The 15,575-nt window shown below is 29.9% G+C and overlaps 1 long non-coding RNA gene across 1 annotated transcript; it reads right to left on the reverse strand.

The window, feature by feature from the left end:
- Nucleotides 1-14,429: 14,429 nt before the first annotated feature.
- On the reverse strand, nucleotides 14,430-15,371 carry LOC143237972 (uncharacterized). The gene is made up of 2 exons (XR_013020358.1): nucleotides 14,883-15,371; nucleotides 14,430-14,575 (listed from the first exon to the last, which is right to left on the reverse strand). It is a non-coding gene; the product is annotated as an uncharacterized LOC143237972 (long non-coding RNA).
- Between the last annotated feature and the right edge of the window lie 204 nt (nucleotides 15,372-15,575).

Below are 15,575 nucleotides of genomic sequence, written 5' to 3' on the forward strand. Positions count from 1 at the left end.
ATGATTTCTTAGAATTAAGTTACACGAGAAGGAAGAAAAACAAAATTAGTTAACACTATATAATTTTCTCAGAACCTGCAGATGTGCAAGATCGGGAAAAGGAAGAAACCTGTTTTGACATGGGCTTGCGAATTGACCGTAAAACACAGGAGCTCAAAGATAATTTAAAAAAAAACAATGAAGACTAGAAGATGTGTGAGACAGAATGAATAAACCGAAAGAGGCGAAGGAAGAAAGTCACATGTTGCCATTAAGATACAAAACTAATTTTTAGATCTATCTGTTATTGATTAGAGTAAAGAAAATGTAATCTAATTTTGTGGTGTTGATGAAGATTATCATGGAAAACGTTTTCAGAATCAGAGTTAAAAGACAAGCATAAACAGACAGAATATGAGTTAATGAAGAGATTATAAGGGAGAGTTATGATGTTGATAGTGTTGATATAATGAAAAAAGCACTCATTTGCAATTGGTTAAATTTTGCAAAAGCGATATGGATGTATTTGTCTATTCTTTTCAAAAAGTAGTGTCAGCGGAGGAATGTCAGCTACCAGATATGATAAGAGAATCACTTATTTTGTTATCTGGGGAGGCATTAGCATCATACAGTAAGACTGGGGGCAGAGAAAAATTGAAAATATTACGAGCTACGTTTAAGAGACGGAATTAATTCTGCAGATTTATTGCAGGAAGAAAGTTAGGAAAAGAAAACAGTATATGAGACATATGAAGTAAAATGTATCGAGGGATAAAACTGTACTCTAGACATTGACAAGACTGTACATTTCATGTTAAAATAATAAAACGTGATCAAATGACAAACACAATTAGTAATACAGTTAAAATATTGCAAGTCATCAAATTCACGTAATATAATAACGTCAAGAGACTAATACGTAGTGACGAGGAAACCAAGTGTTGAAAGTAGGTGAGAATCAAGCCAACAGACATACTTACCACAAATAAATATAACTAGATCAGTTCTGTCTAAGTAAATAAAGTGATAAATTGCAAACCCTCATCACATTGTTTCATGTGCTATCTTGTTAAACATGTATTGTTCAAACAAAATACGAAAACTGTGGAGAGAAGGAAAACTATAGCGTGTTATATTGAAGACAGAGGAACAAATTTCGAATAGTGGTTTGGAAGAAATTATGATAAATGGAAAAGTAAGAGCTATTGTTAGTTGGCAGGTGAAAGTGTTATCAGAATACACACAGCAATAACTGATTGCTTTGATAAGGACTTAGAAATTATCACGTCGTAAACTACAGTAGTAGTAGCAGTAAAACTAACCAGTGTAAGAAATCAGTTAGATAGAATACTGAAACATGGGCAGTAGTTAAATAATAAATACTTCATGAAGTAAATAATAACGAAATGTAAACTGTTGATAAAATAGGGAGAAGAAATAGTAAAGGGCTATTGTATAATATGATACAATAAATACCAAGGAAGGAACGTTACTCCAAAGGAATGTAGACAGCCAGCATTAGAATTAGAACATCTTCGTTGGACATTCAGATATAAATAGAACGAAAAATGGAAACACTGAAAACTATTATATATAAAGCTGTCAAAATATACCATTTAGTTGGTAAGATACATGATAGTAGACATGTATAACAAGCAGAATGAGATTCTATACAATGATATTAGACATGTAGAACAGCTGAATAATATTCTACAGAAGCAGAAAAATAGCGTTAAAACTGACAGTGATAATCTCGTAGGTTGGAATTCCTCAAGAGCTGTTATTAGATTTACGTAGTAATGTTTACTAAATAATAATACAAAATTTAAGGCAGGCAATAGGAGTATAAATGAATCACTTTAGTGTTTTTCCCATTGGAGCAGTCAACTCCTGAGATACGTTAGCAGGAAGCAAAGAGTAATATGAATGATGCACATTGTGGGTTTCAGTACCCACAACTTTTTCATTTATGTTTTTAATTTTCTTATTTTATTATCTAATACGTTTTCTTTGCATGTGACCGTTTGAGAACGAAAGTTAATATTGATAGATGGTGTGTCCCACTGCTATGTGGGTCCTACATTTGCAACTACTTCAAAAAAACATTAATGTGTGTTGAGTAATTACACTGTTACCTTAGTTTGAAGATGATGTATTTATAAGGTTTAATCTGTCTCCAGACATTTAAATTTAACTGTAGGGACGTTATAAAGTTACGATTTATTCCACTATTCGTTGGTAAAAGAGTAGCCCAAGAATTGGTGATGACTAGCTGCCTTCCCTTTGGTCTTACACTGCTGTATTAGAGACGGCTAGCGCAGATAGCCCTTGTGTTACTTTGCGCAAAATTCAAACCAAACAAACTTAATAAAACTAAACTATGTCCGACATCAGCAATAAGTGAGAAGTTAATGCAAGGTCAGTCTACAGATATTATGAAAATATAACTTATTTTATGTTGGTAATTCACTAACAAACAATAATTTGTTTGTACTCTGTTTAGATTAGAGATCACGTATATCAAGTAAATGTGTATATTCGATAATTTTTCATGATAAAGTACGTTGCATGAATATAAATTTCTTACCCGTATGTTGGAAGATCCAATACAAGTTTCCATTGACATTTCTTATATAAAATTTATAACTCAATATTTATAAAGCAGTTATTACTATACATCAGTAAAGTCGTAGATTTAACACATTCTGAAATATTTGTTAACAAAAAATTCAATTAAAAATACAACTTCGTTTGTTATTTGCACGTGTTAATATTTTTTTATTTACAATCATAGATAATGTCTCTCAGATCGCAGTGAAAATAACACCTTCATGTAGTGGTGTGTTTAATGTTCAAATTGAAAATATCTACAGAGAGATAAAAATAATAATTGTCTATTATAATTGTGGTTAAATCCAACTATTTACAAACGGGTCATTTCAAACTAAACTTTAGGGAATCAAACCAACTAATGAAACAAAACATGAAATGATTCAACATTATTTAAAGATTTTAATAAGCATATTTTCAATAAAAATAAGAGTTATACACCATATTAAGTATATAAATGAATTAGGAATAATTGTTTTCTAAATAAAACATAAAAAATACAAAGTTGAGTGATAGACCGTCACATTATAACGCTACCCTAGTGCAACGGCGATTCGAACGTGCGACCTTCAGTTTACACATCGAGAGCCTTAATCACCTTCCATTGCCGGTCTCACAAAGATTCATGGAATATTTTATGAAAGTGTAGTTGTATTTCAGTGCTATATTAGAAATTATAGAAGTGATGGATGAACTTGCCATAATAGACATGAGTCATATTGTGTATATACATATTGACAACTAACTGTTAATACCAAAATACCTAATTTACTGTTTTTTGAAAGTTAGATAATTTTCTGTTATTTGTTTCTTGTGTGTTTCTCTCGAAAAGAATGATAATAATTGTAATTTTATCAAAATAATCAACAAATTATAAAATCTGAGTTATGTCATAACTGACATCTCATACAGGAAATAATAATGATATAAAGTTATTTCATGTATCAGAACAATCATTATTTCATAGTTCAAACAACTGTTCTGCAGGATTATCTGTTCATTAACAAGAGGTTGTTCATTTCTTTGCCTAAAACTAAAGAAGCTTTTAATGTAAATCTGGGGTCGCTTGAAACTGTGGATCAGGTGGTCTTCCTAGGAAAGCATCTTTCTTCATAGCTTCCTTTATAGCGGGAAAATCACCAAGAATGACAACGTTTTAACTTCCCAACCTGAGGCTAAAGTAGGTAAAAACAAAAGCCTATGATTTCATTTTGATCTAGCTAACAACACAGACTACCTTTAAAACTTGTGTTATAACTGCACAATAATCATACATCCAATACTTCACACTTATAACATTGTTTAGATTAAAGTTTAGTTCAAATACCTCAAACTGAATAACAGAATAGCAATGTTTTAATAATTAAATATCTAACCATTAGAATAAAGTTGTTGATTATTAGTGACATCGCCAGAACTATTCTTAATGGTTTGTGAGTTCAAGTTAGTATTGGCCCGGTATGGCCAGGTGGGTAAAGGCATTCGACTTGCAATCTGAAGATCGTAAGTTCAATTCCCTATCGCACCAAACATGCTAGCCATTTCGGCAGTGGGGACGTTATAAAATTCTGGTCAATCCCACTATTCGTTGGTAAACAGTAGCCCAACAGTTGGCGGGTAGGATGATGACTAGTTGCCTTATCCTGCTAACTTACGGACGGCTAGTGCAGATAAACCTCGTGCAGCTCCACGCGAATTTCCAAAACAAACAAGTTAATAGATTTATTGTCCCTTACATTCACACCGGCCTGGCATGGCCGAGGGCGTAAGGCGTGCGACTCGTAATCCGAGGGTCGCGAGTTCGCGCCCGCATCGCGCTAAACATGCTCACCCTCCAAGCCGTGGGGGCGTTATAATGTGACGTTCAATCCCACTATTCGTTGGTAAAAGAGTAGCCCAAGAGTTAGCGGTGGGTGGTGATGACTAGCTGCCTTCCCTCTAGTCTTACACTGCTAAATTAGGGTCGGCTAGCACAGATAGCCCTAGTGTAGCTTTGTGCGAAATTCCAAAAAAAAACAAAACATTCACACTAACAATACTGTCTAACTTGAATATCAGGAATTAAAAGATATAGATTCGAAATTAAGGAATACAACTGAGTAACAGTATTTTATGATATATTAAACGTAAATGTTGTATTATACTTAAATAAAAGGAAAATTCATATCTTCTGTGGGTCTCCACCTATTGCTTACATCTCTTAATCAATAAGAATGCATTTACTTTTAGGACCTTAAAGGATTGACTTAGGAGTTAGTTCTGACCCCCCTTATCCATGTAAATCCAATATGTCCACTTTCTTAATATGTGTAATGTTTTACGCCAATGATTTTTAACCAACCTGAAGGAAAAGTGAAACATAATATTACATCCCCACCTCTTAGGGAATGATACAGGAGTTGGTGTTTTGTTTCACTCTTCATATGACACTCCCTCGGTCTCTATATTTCTTGTTTGTTATTCTACTGATACTTATTCTACTTTCAACAGTGTAAAATGTTCTTCTGTAATGTTGATTCTGTTCAATCATTTAGATATTGTTTGAAAGATATAACTGTAATGCTCCTATTTCAATCACCAGAAACTTCTAACTATTTAGCACATCTGTGATTGCTTTTATAAATATTTTGTAATAGTCCATCTTTTTAAGGGTCACTTTAAAGATTTTCTCTTCATGCACTTTTAAATGTTTTCCACAACTTTAATTTCCTTTTGTCTCCTTTGGTATTGTTAATTGTTAAGAAGTCAGCACACGCAGGTGACGCATTGACGTTAGTGGTTGAATATATATAGTGAAGGGGAAGCGTAGTGGTCTAAAAGTAGCTGAAAATCAAGCCAGTAGAACTACTTATTTAAATCAAAATATGAGTTAACTAATACAAATGTCTTTCTCTATTCATCATCCTAAACATTCGAAATATATTTTCACTACCAATAAGTAATGTATCCCAAGTTTGAGGTATGTTTAGAAGACCCTATGTTTAGTAGCAGAAACTAAATTTTAAGGATTTGTTCTGGAAAGAAATTACACGTGTATTTTATTGATATGATACACATGTTTTTCTCTATTACATCGTTTTGAAAATCAACAGTTTCAAAGTATTACACGAGTTCCTTGTTAAACATAATATATTGAGAAGTACTATTGGAAACGGATTTTTTCCACGTGTTTATTTTTGTTTTAACTAACAGATGTATTCCATAACGTGATTAATTTTATGTAATTATCTTGCTGGACTATACCATAATACTCCAGTGTGGACATACTAGTAATGCCATTTGATCCGTACATCTAGTGTACATTGTACATTTCCCATAAGTCTGGGTTATAACGCTTATCTCGCAATCTGTAGGTCATTAGGTCTAACTTCTTCCATGAACGTATTCGTCACTTTAACATGGTAGGAGTTATGGTTAACAGCCAATTTCAGTATTTGTTGGTAAAGATTTTCCCAACTGTTGGCGTTAGAGGATGCTGACTATCTGCTTTCACCCTAATATATCACTTCAAAACATTAAGAAACTTTGCGAGAAATTTAACAAAACAAAATAAAACAATTACCATGTTGTACTTTGTACCTCAGATTTATTTGTTTACTATGTGTAATTTTCTCTATATATAAGATTTATAAATATGAGAGAAAATTCATTTTCCTACTGTGCTAGAGAGCTAACTCATTTCTCTCCGTACTAACAAATGTTTAAGTGTGATAACGACGTTTTATTATAGCCGTCTGCAGATACGTTACTTACATATCCACATATATTTAGATGCACAGCTACGTTAAATTACTGGAGTAAGTGCATCGCTGACACTTCAGAAGTGCTGAGAAGGAGAAGTAACGTCTGTCATGAAATTTTGCTATTTATTTGAAAACGATTTTCAACTTTGATCTATAAAACATCATAATCCCTTGATTAGTTCAATGTCATTTTTGTATCCATTTGTCATTCCACAGTTAATTTCTGTTGCTCTGAAAGGAACTCGAGTTTTCAAATGAATTTTCAAAGATATCCATTTTAAAGACAAATTGCATAGTATGGGGTTTTTGCGGTTGTGTGATGACAGTTGCATAACAAAAAACCTTACATATAACAGTTTGAAAAGCAATGCATCAGTTTATATCACTAACCTAGCCAATTAAATAATGCAATATCTGAAAGCAGTACTGTGAGATTAAACACAAGTAATAATTTTGTTTGCAGCTTCTTTATGAATATTTTATTTGTGCTTACTACAAACAATCAGACATTATAGTTGTTGAATTAGTAGTCTCTAATAAGGAAAATGAGTTTTAATTGAGCTTAGTAAATGATAAAAACGGTGAAAATTAATTAAATGTGCAACACTTTGGTAATATGTTTGTTTGTGTTACTCTTTCTTGTTTATCTTATGCAATTAATTGTTCACAAATTTCAGATAATAATCAGAACAATATGAACAGATGATTTGTACTTCTTGTTCTGTTATAATGTGTTTTTGACATTATTTGTTCGTTTGTTAAGTAACTGTGTTGATACTTCCCATTAATCCTGACCATTAACGAAGTAAATCAGATTGTGTACTCTACTTCTATTAATCTTTTGTTACATCTTCTACACAGAGATGCCTCTGTGACCTAACATTTTGTTAAATATTTAAACTGAAGTTAAAATGTGACAGATAATGTAAGCAGCTTGAAGAGACGATAAATAAGGATAAAGATGTCCACAGAATCTGAGTACGAAGGACCACAGACGACTAACTGTGGAACATAGTTAGTAAACTGGGTAACAGTTGAATGACTTAAAGCAACGGTTAAAGGTACTTAAACATTTCTAGAAACTGTAGTTATTCAACATAAGTAACTCTTATCTTCAAGACGTGAGATGAATCATGAATTTAATTTTTTTTCAGAAATCTTTGACGTTGATGACTGAGTCTAAATTGTTTTATACAAAATAGAGAAAGGAGAGATTAAGCTGATATAATTAACAAATTTGTGAAAAATAGGGTTATGTTCTTTTTATTAACACGGCTTCATTTATTGATCGTTTATTTTCGTTTATTAATGTTGTCTTCTCATCCTACGATTTTTATCTTAAAAATGTCAAAGAATGATTGATAATAGACATGTTTTCAAAAACATGAGTTGGAAATTTTATATGTTCACAGAGACCAGTTGTCACATTTCCCAAATTATCATTATCCATATACGTTTTTGATCGTAGTTGACCTACCTTTTCAGGTAAAAATGTAATTTATAGATTAATGTCAGTTTTATACTCTCTGACTGTTTATATCCAGACCTACTGATAGGGCATGATATGTTTGTATTGACAGGAAGATAAGAAGTAAAAAGGGAAATAGTCAGAAGAATTATTACGTTTGTCAATTTGTAGCTGATTAGTTCTTTATGACCAGAACTTTTGATTGTGTAACGTAAGTTTGGGATGATTAGTAAAACAAGAGAATTATTTTCTGTGGTAATTTATGGAAACTTATAGTTGTCATTTGCTTTATTGTAACAATCTATGATAGAAGTTATAGTTTCCTTTGTACGAGCAGACCGTTTTAATGTAAAAATTTTTACATTCGTCATGAATGGAATTCTAGGGACCATAAAGTCATGTGTGACCAACATGTCGGTTTGGAAGTCTGTGTTTATTTTATTAACCAGAATATTTAGAAGTCTGTGTTTATCTTATTAACCAGAATATTTAGAAGTCTGTGTTTATTTTATTAACCAGAATATTTAGTAGTCGGTGTTTATCTTATTAACCAGAATATTTAGAAGTCTGTGTTTATTTTATTAACCAGAATATTTAGAAGTCAGTCTTTATCTTATTAACCAGAATATTTAGAAGTCTGTCTTTATCTTATTAACCAGAATATTTAGAAGTCTGTGCTTATCTCATTAACCAGAATATTTAGAAGTGTGTGTTATCTTATTAACCAGAATATTTAGAAGTGTGTGTTTATTTTATTAACCAGAATATTTAGAAGTCTGTGTTTATTTTATTAACCAGAATATTTAGAAGTCTGTGCTTATCTCATTAACCAGAATATTTAGAAGTGTGTGTTATCTTATTAACCAGAATATTTGGAAGTCTGTGTTTCTTTTATTAACCAGAATTTTAGAAGTCTAAGTTCATTTTATTAACCAGAATATTTAGAAGTCTGTGTTTATTTTATTAACCAGAATATTTAGAAGTCTGTGTTTATTTTATTAACCAGAATATTTAGAAGTCGGTGTTTATCTTATTAACCAGAATATTTAGAAGTCTGTATTTATTTTATTAACCAGAATATTTAGAAGTCTGTGTTTATCTTATCAACGAGAATATTTAGAAGTCTGTGTTTATCTTATTAACCAGAATATTTAGAAGTCTGTGTTTATTTTATTAACCAGAATATTTAGAGGTCTGTGTTTATCTTATTAACCAGAATATTTAGAAGTCTGTGTTTCTTTTATTAACCAGAAATTTAGAAGTCTGTATTTATTTTATTAATCAGAATATTTAGAAGTCTGTGTTTATTTTATTAACCAGAATATTTAGAAGTCTGTGTTTATTTTATTAACCAGAATATTTAGAAGTCGGTGTTTATCTTATTAACCAGAATATTTAGAAGTCTGTGTTTATTTTATTAACCAGAATATTTAGAAGTGTGTGTTTATTTTATTAACCAGAATATTTAGAAGTCAGTCTTTATCTTATTAACCAGAATATTTAGAAGTCTGTGTTTCTTTTATTAACCAGAATTTTAGAAGTCTGTGTTTATTTTATTAACCAGAATATTTAGAAGTCTGTGTTTATTTTATTAACCAGAATATTTAGAAGTCGGTGTTTATCTTATTAACCAGGATATTTAGAAGTCTGTGTTTATTTTATTAACCAGAATATTTAGATCTGTGTTTATCTTATTAACCAGAATATTTAGAAGTCTGTGTTTATTTTATTAACCAGAATATTTAGAAGTCTGTGTTTATCTTATTAACGAGAATATTTAGAAGTCTGTGTTTATCTTATTAACCAGAATATTTAGAAGTCTGTGTTTATCTTATTAACCAGAATATTTAGAAGTCTGTGTTTATTTTATTAACCAGAATATTTAGAAGTCTGTGTTTATCTTATTAATCAGAATATTTAGAAGTCTGTGTTTATTTTATTAACCAGAATATTTAGAAGTCTGTGTTTATCTTATTAACCAGAATATTTAGAAGTCTGTGTTTATTTTATTAACCAGAATATTTAGAAGTCTGTGTTTATCTTATTAACCAGAATATTTAGAAGTCTGTGTTTGTTTTATTAACCAGAATATTTAGAAGTCGGTGTTTATCTTATTAACCAGAATATTTAGAAGTCTGTGTTTATCTTATTAACCAGAATATTTAGAAGTCTGTGTTTATCTCATTAACCAGAATATTTAGAAGTGTGTGTTATCTTATTAACCAGAATATTTAGAAGTCTGTGTTTATCTTATTAAACAGAATATTTAGAAGTCTGTGTTTATTTTATTAACCAGAATATTTAGAAGTCTGTGTTTATCTTATTAACCAGAATATTTAGAAGTCTGTGTTTATCTTATTAACCAGAATATTTGAAGTCTGTGTTTATCTTATTAACCAGAATATTTAGAAGTATGTGTTTATTTTATTAACCAGAATATTTAGAAGTCTGTGTTTATCTTATTAACGAGAATATTTAGAAGTCTGTGTTTATTTTATTAACCAGAATATTTAGAAGTCTGTGTTTATCTTATTAACCAGAATATTTAGAAGTCTGTGTTTATTTTATTAACCAGAATATTTAGAAGTCTGTGTTTATCTTATTAACCAGAATATTTAGAAGTTTGTGTTTATTTTATTAACCAGAATATTTAGAAGTCTGTGTTTATCTTATTAACCAGAATATTTAAAAGTCTTTGTTTATCTTATTAACCAGAATATTTAGAAGTCTGTGTTTATTTCATTAACCAGAATATTTAGAAGTCTGTGTTTATCTTATTAACGAGAATATTTAGAAGTCTGTGTTTATTTTATTAACCAGAATATTTAGAAGTCTGTGTTTATTTTATTAACCAGAATATTTAGAAGTCTGTGTTTATCTTATTAACCAGAATATTTAGAAGTTTGTGTTTATTTTATTAACCAGAATATTTAGAAGTCTGTGTTTATCTTATTAACCAGAATATTTAAAAGTCTTTGTTTATCTTATTAACCAGAATATTTAGAAGTCTGTGTTTATTTCATTAACCAGAATATTTAGAAGTCTGTGTTTATCTTATTAACGAGAATATTTAGAAGTCTGTGTTTATTTTATTAACCAGAATATTTAGAAGTCTGTGTTTATCTTATTAACCAGAATATTTAAAAGTCTTTGTTTATCTTATTAACCAGAATATTTAGAAGTCTGTGTTTATTTCATTAACCAGAATATTTAGAAGTCTGTGTTTATCTTATTAACGAGAATATTTAGAAGTCTGTGTTTATTTTATTAACCAGAATATTTAGAAGTCTGTGTTTATCTTATTAACCAGAATGTTTAGAAGTCTGTGTTTATTTTATTAACTAGAATATTTAGAAGTCTGTGTTTATTTTATTAACCAGAATATTTAGAAATGAGAGACTGCATTTAACAGCATTTGAACGATGTTTAAGAAACTGTAGTCACAGCTGTTATTACATGTCTTGAAATAATAAGTAGTTAAAGGTACGGAATATAAGTATTTATAAGAATATAAAAACATTGAAGAGTACAGTAAAACTGAAGTCCAGTACCAATAACGTACACTTCCTTCGAGGCTAGTACGTATGTAAGTTCTGTTGGAAATTGATCTTTCTGTCAGTGAAATATGTCGATGAACTAATCATTCCAAAACTCAGACACTTTTCATGGTGTCCTCCTTTACGGTGGACTGTTAATGGGCGTGGAAAGATCATATATAGATCAGATACATCTCTTGCAGATATCCAATCTTCCCCAAACGCGTAGCCTTTCAATGGACTCAAATTATACAGCCAACAAATCAATTGTTTCAACCGAGGTTTTGGGACAGGATTAGAAAGTTCAATGCGAAGTATTCCTTCAATTCGTTTATTGTCTTACAACTGGATGGCCAAGTTTGTAGTTAAGACATTTGTGGAATATTTATCTCGCCTTTAAAGTGAACTACGAGTTTGTCATCAGCTGGCTTCACAAAGCAAAAACAGTAATGAGCGTTCAACGTATGGCATAATTTTACGAGTTGGAAGAAAGAAATTCACAAAAACTGTGTCATTAATTAATATTTTAATTTAATACTGTTTGTTATTAATTAATATCTTAATTTAATAATTTATGTTATTAATTAATATTTTGATTTAAAACTGTATTTTATTAATTAATGTTTAATTTAATATTGTTTGTTATTAATTAATGTTTAATTTAATATTGTTTGTTATTAATTAATAGTTTGATTTAATACTGTTTATTATTAATTAATATTTGAATTTAATACTTTATGTTATTAATTATTATTTTGATATAATACTGTATGTTATTAATTAATGTTTTAATTTACTACTGTATGTTATTAATTAAAGTTTTAATTTCTTACTGTTTGCTATTAATTAATATTTTAACTTATTACTGTTGTTATGAAATAATGTTTTGTTTTAATACTGTTTGTTATTAATTAATGTTTTAATTTAATATTATTTGTTATTAATTAACACTTTGTTTAATAATATTAGTTATTATTTTATGTTTTAACTTAATATTGTATGTTATTAAGTAATATTTCGATTTAATACTGCATGTTATAAATTAATGTGTTAATTTAATACTTTATGTTATTGATTATTGTTCTAATTTAATGCTGTATGTTATTAAATAATATTTTAATTTAATACTTTATGATATTAATTAATATTTTGTTAAGTATTTATTATTTATTTACTACTTATTCATTTATTATGGTCTTTGATGGTAATACAAGAAGGCTAATGTCTCATTAGATTTGTTTGTTTGACTTAAAGAACAAAGGCACAGTTGGCTATATACTTTGTCTACCGCGGTGTATTTAATCCAGAATGTTAGCACTCTAGATCCATAGACATACATACCGCTGTCACACTGCAGGGCATTTTATTTTGATAATACAGTGACTAGACTATTGAATACTACTTTTGCTTTAGTTTTTACAGATAAATATTTAATCAATATTTTTCCTGAAAACAAGAACCAAATAAGATGATTACATTAATTATTGTCTTGTTATGAACAAATTTAGAAGTTTAATGAGAGGTAAAGTTTCTGCATTTATACAAGGATTTTGAAAGTAGGTAAGAACTGGATATGTAAACCATTTTATATCATATTTTGTATATTTTTGAACTGTAGACAGGTGCCAAAAGATCGGAACTTGGCTACTGTCACTTTTTTAAGGGAGTTAATAAAGGCTGTTCTAGTTATTATATTGATGGTGAAAAAAGATTCTGAAAGTCTCTAAAGGGAAGCTTTGGTTTAATAAAGTTTAAAATTTTCTTCGATAGTCAAAATCTTGTCTTTCTATATAAATTTTGACATGTTTCTAAAAGATTATTGATTATGTAGCTGATATTATGGGTGTGGATTTCATGTATCTAGATTTTTAGAAACCATTTTACAAGGTATCAACAAAAGGCGTATTAAAAAGTTATCCCTGCAAATCCGGTGAATGGGTGTATTTTCTTATAGCTAAGCTACATCAGGCTATCTGCTGAGTCCATCAAGGGAAATCTAATCCTTGATTTTAGCATTGTAAATCCGTAGACTTACCGCTCTATCAGTGAGGGACAAGTCCGAGAGATAAAATGTCTACATGATAAATAGCAGATGGTTGATACATATAAAGATCTGTCAAACTGGATTAATATTACGAGTAAAGTAGTATATCAAAACTTACCACTATGCTCTTTATTTGTTTGTAGTTAAACAAAAAAGCTACACAAAGAGCTGTTTGTGCTCTGCCCACTATGGGTAACCAAACCGGGTTTCTAGCGTTGTAAGTCCGGAGACATGCCGCTGTGTTACTGGGAGGCAGGGACTTTGATCTCTTTTGATTTACATCAATGACGTAGATGAAGGAATTGTCAATAGATTACTTAAATTTAATGATAATATTACAGTTTTTGATGATGTAAGCCATTTTGGATATCATAATTTGATATAATGATTCTAATGGGAGAACCAATAAAAGAAAAGAATCTTGGAGCTATAGTTGTTCAGTGTCTTAAGCCATTCAATGAATGTACTACAGTGAATTTCCTACCCATGGGCAAGAGTTCGCTGTTTTCCTATTGTGCTGGTTTACTAACAATGACTCATAGACAACAGTTTGCTGTACATCGGTAAGAAAAAAATATTTGTTATTGAATCTTTAACTGTGGAATAATGAACTCTAATAAAAAATAATTGTTCGCATTAACTATAACTTTGTTAAAAAAAGAACATTTTTACTATAAAATAAATATATAAAGATCACAGATATATATATATATTGTTCGTAAAGGACAATTAGATTGGGGTTTTCGTTAAACAACGTTTACTTCAGCTAAAATATGATTTATGAAAGGATAATAATAGGTTTATCACTGTCCTTGTAGATATAATAAAAACCTTTTGTTGCTGAGATATCACATGAAACATGTAACTCTATTGAATCTTCTGTTTATATTTCAGTATGTGTAATATAAAACAGTGATTATTATTTTAATCAAACAGTAATTTCGATAAACAAATCTAAAATACTGAACAGTGTTTATCATAAAAATAATTTCAATAATCATTTTTTGGTTATAAACATAAATTAGAGAATAATTAACAAAAGATACAAATTATTTTGAAACAGCTTTACTAAAATAGGAATTTTATTGATAAGTATCATGGAAGATACAATCTGTTCATTTCTTAGATAAATAGTTCTGTAGTGTTCAGGAATCTGATGTATTTCCACGTATTTGTGTTCTAGTAATATCCGATGCTGCAGAAAAGAAAAACAACATTGTAATGATACTGAAATACCTGTCAAATATTAAAAGCAATAAATTATATCTTCTAGTAATATTTACTGATAAATAAACATTTACAACATTTTAACGACAGGTAAATACTGTTCAAACGTTAAGGAATAGTAAATTATACATTTCAGTAATATCTGATAATGTAGCAAAAAACACAACACAATAATGATAGAGAAATGGATAAAACCCTTTTACTCGTGCGTTTTCGATAGGTGGACATTTCTTCTTTAGGTTACACTCGGGCTATGGGTATTAAACCATGCTCACCTAAGGGGTCTGTGTAGTCATTGTTCCTCCTGTTCCAGTTCCCGTTCCTTGACCGTTTGTTCCACCACCACCTCCTCTGCCTCTAAATGGCCCTCCCTTCATGTTTCTACCTCTTCCTCTACCACGACCAGCATGCATGGTGACAGTGGAGATTAAAGCTAGTACCAAAAGTAGGACGAGGACTTGTTTCATGTCAGTAGATAGGTGCTAGTCGTTATTGTTACTTCAAGTTGGCTGTGACGGTTTATAATAATGATACACTTTGTAAAATAGAGTGGTTTATATACGTATTTTCTTGTCCTTGTGTATCGTTTAATGAGTAATATTGTTTCACATTTTGTGTTTCTTGGTATTTACTTGGGAATGAATCATCTACTAGTGTAATAACAAGTCACATTGAAAACAAAGCTGAGAATTCTTTAACAAACGTGTTTTCTCTGTATTTTGGTATTTAAAGTATAATAATTCTCTTTAATGTATATTTAAACGTATATTTACAGTAGATTAAACTCTTATGATTTCACTCACTCAGTTAACAATAACTAAATAAAACCTAAGTCTGTATAGCTTTTCTACACACATACTAGATAAACACTTGTATGTATGCAAGCTGCCATTTGTGTGCAACTATATGCCTATAAGTTCAAATAATGACAGTTGTTGCTTTTGTAATAAATACAAATACGTCATCTG

The sequence above is a fragment of the Tachypleus tridentatus genome, chromosome 13 (assembly GCF_004210375.1).
Source record: "Tachypleus tridentatus isolate NWPU-2018 chromosome 13, ASM421037v1, whole genome shotgun sequence".
Taxonomy (NCBI): domain Eukaryota; kingdom Metazoa; phylum Arthropoda; class Merostomata; order Xiphosura; family Limulidae; genus Tachypleus; species Tachypleus tridentatus.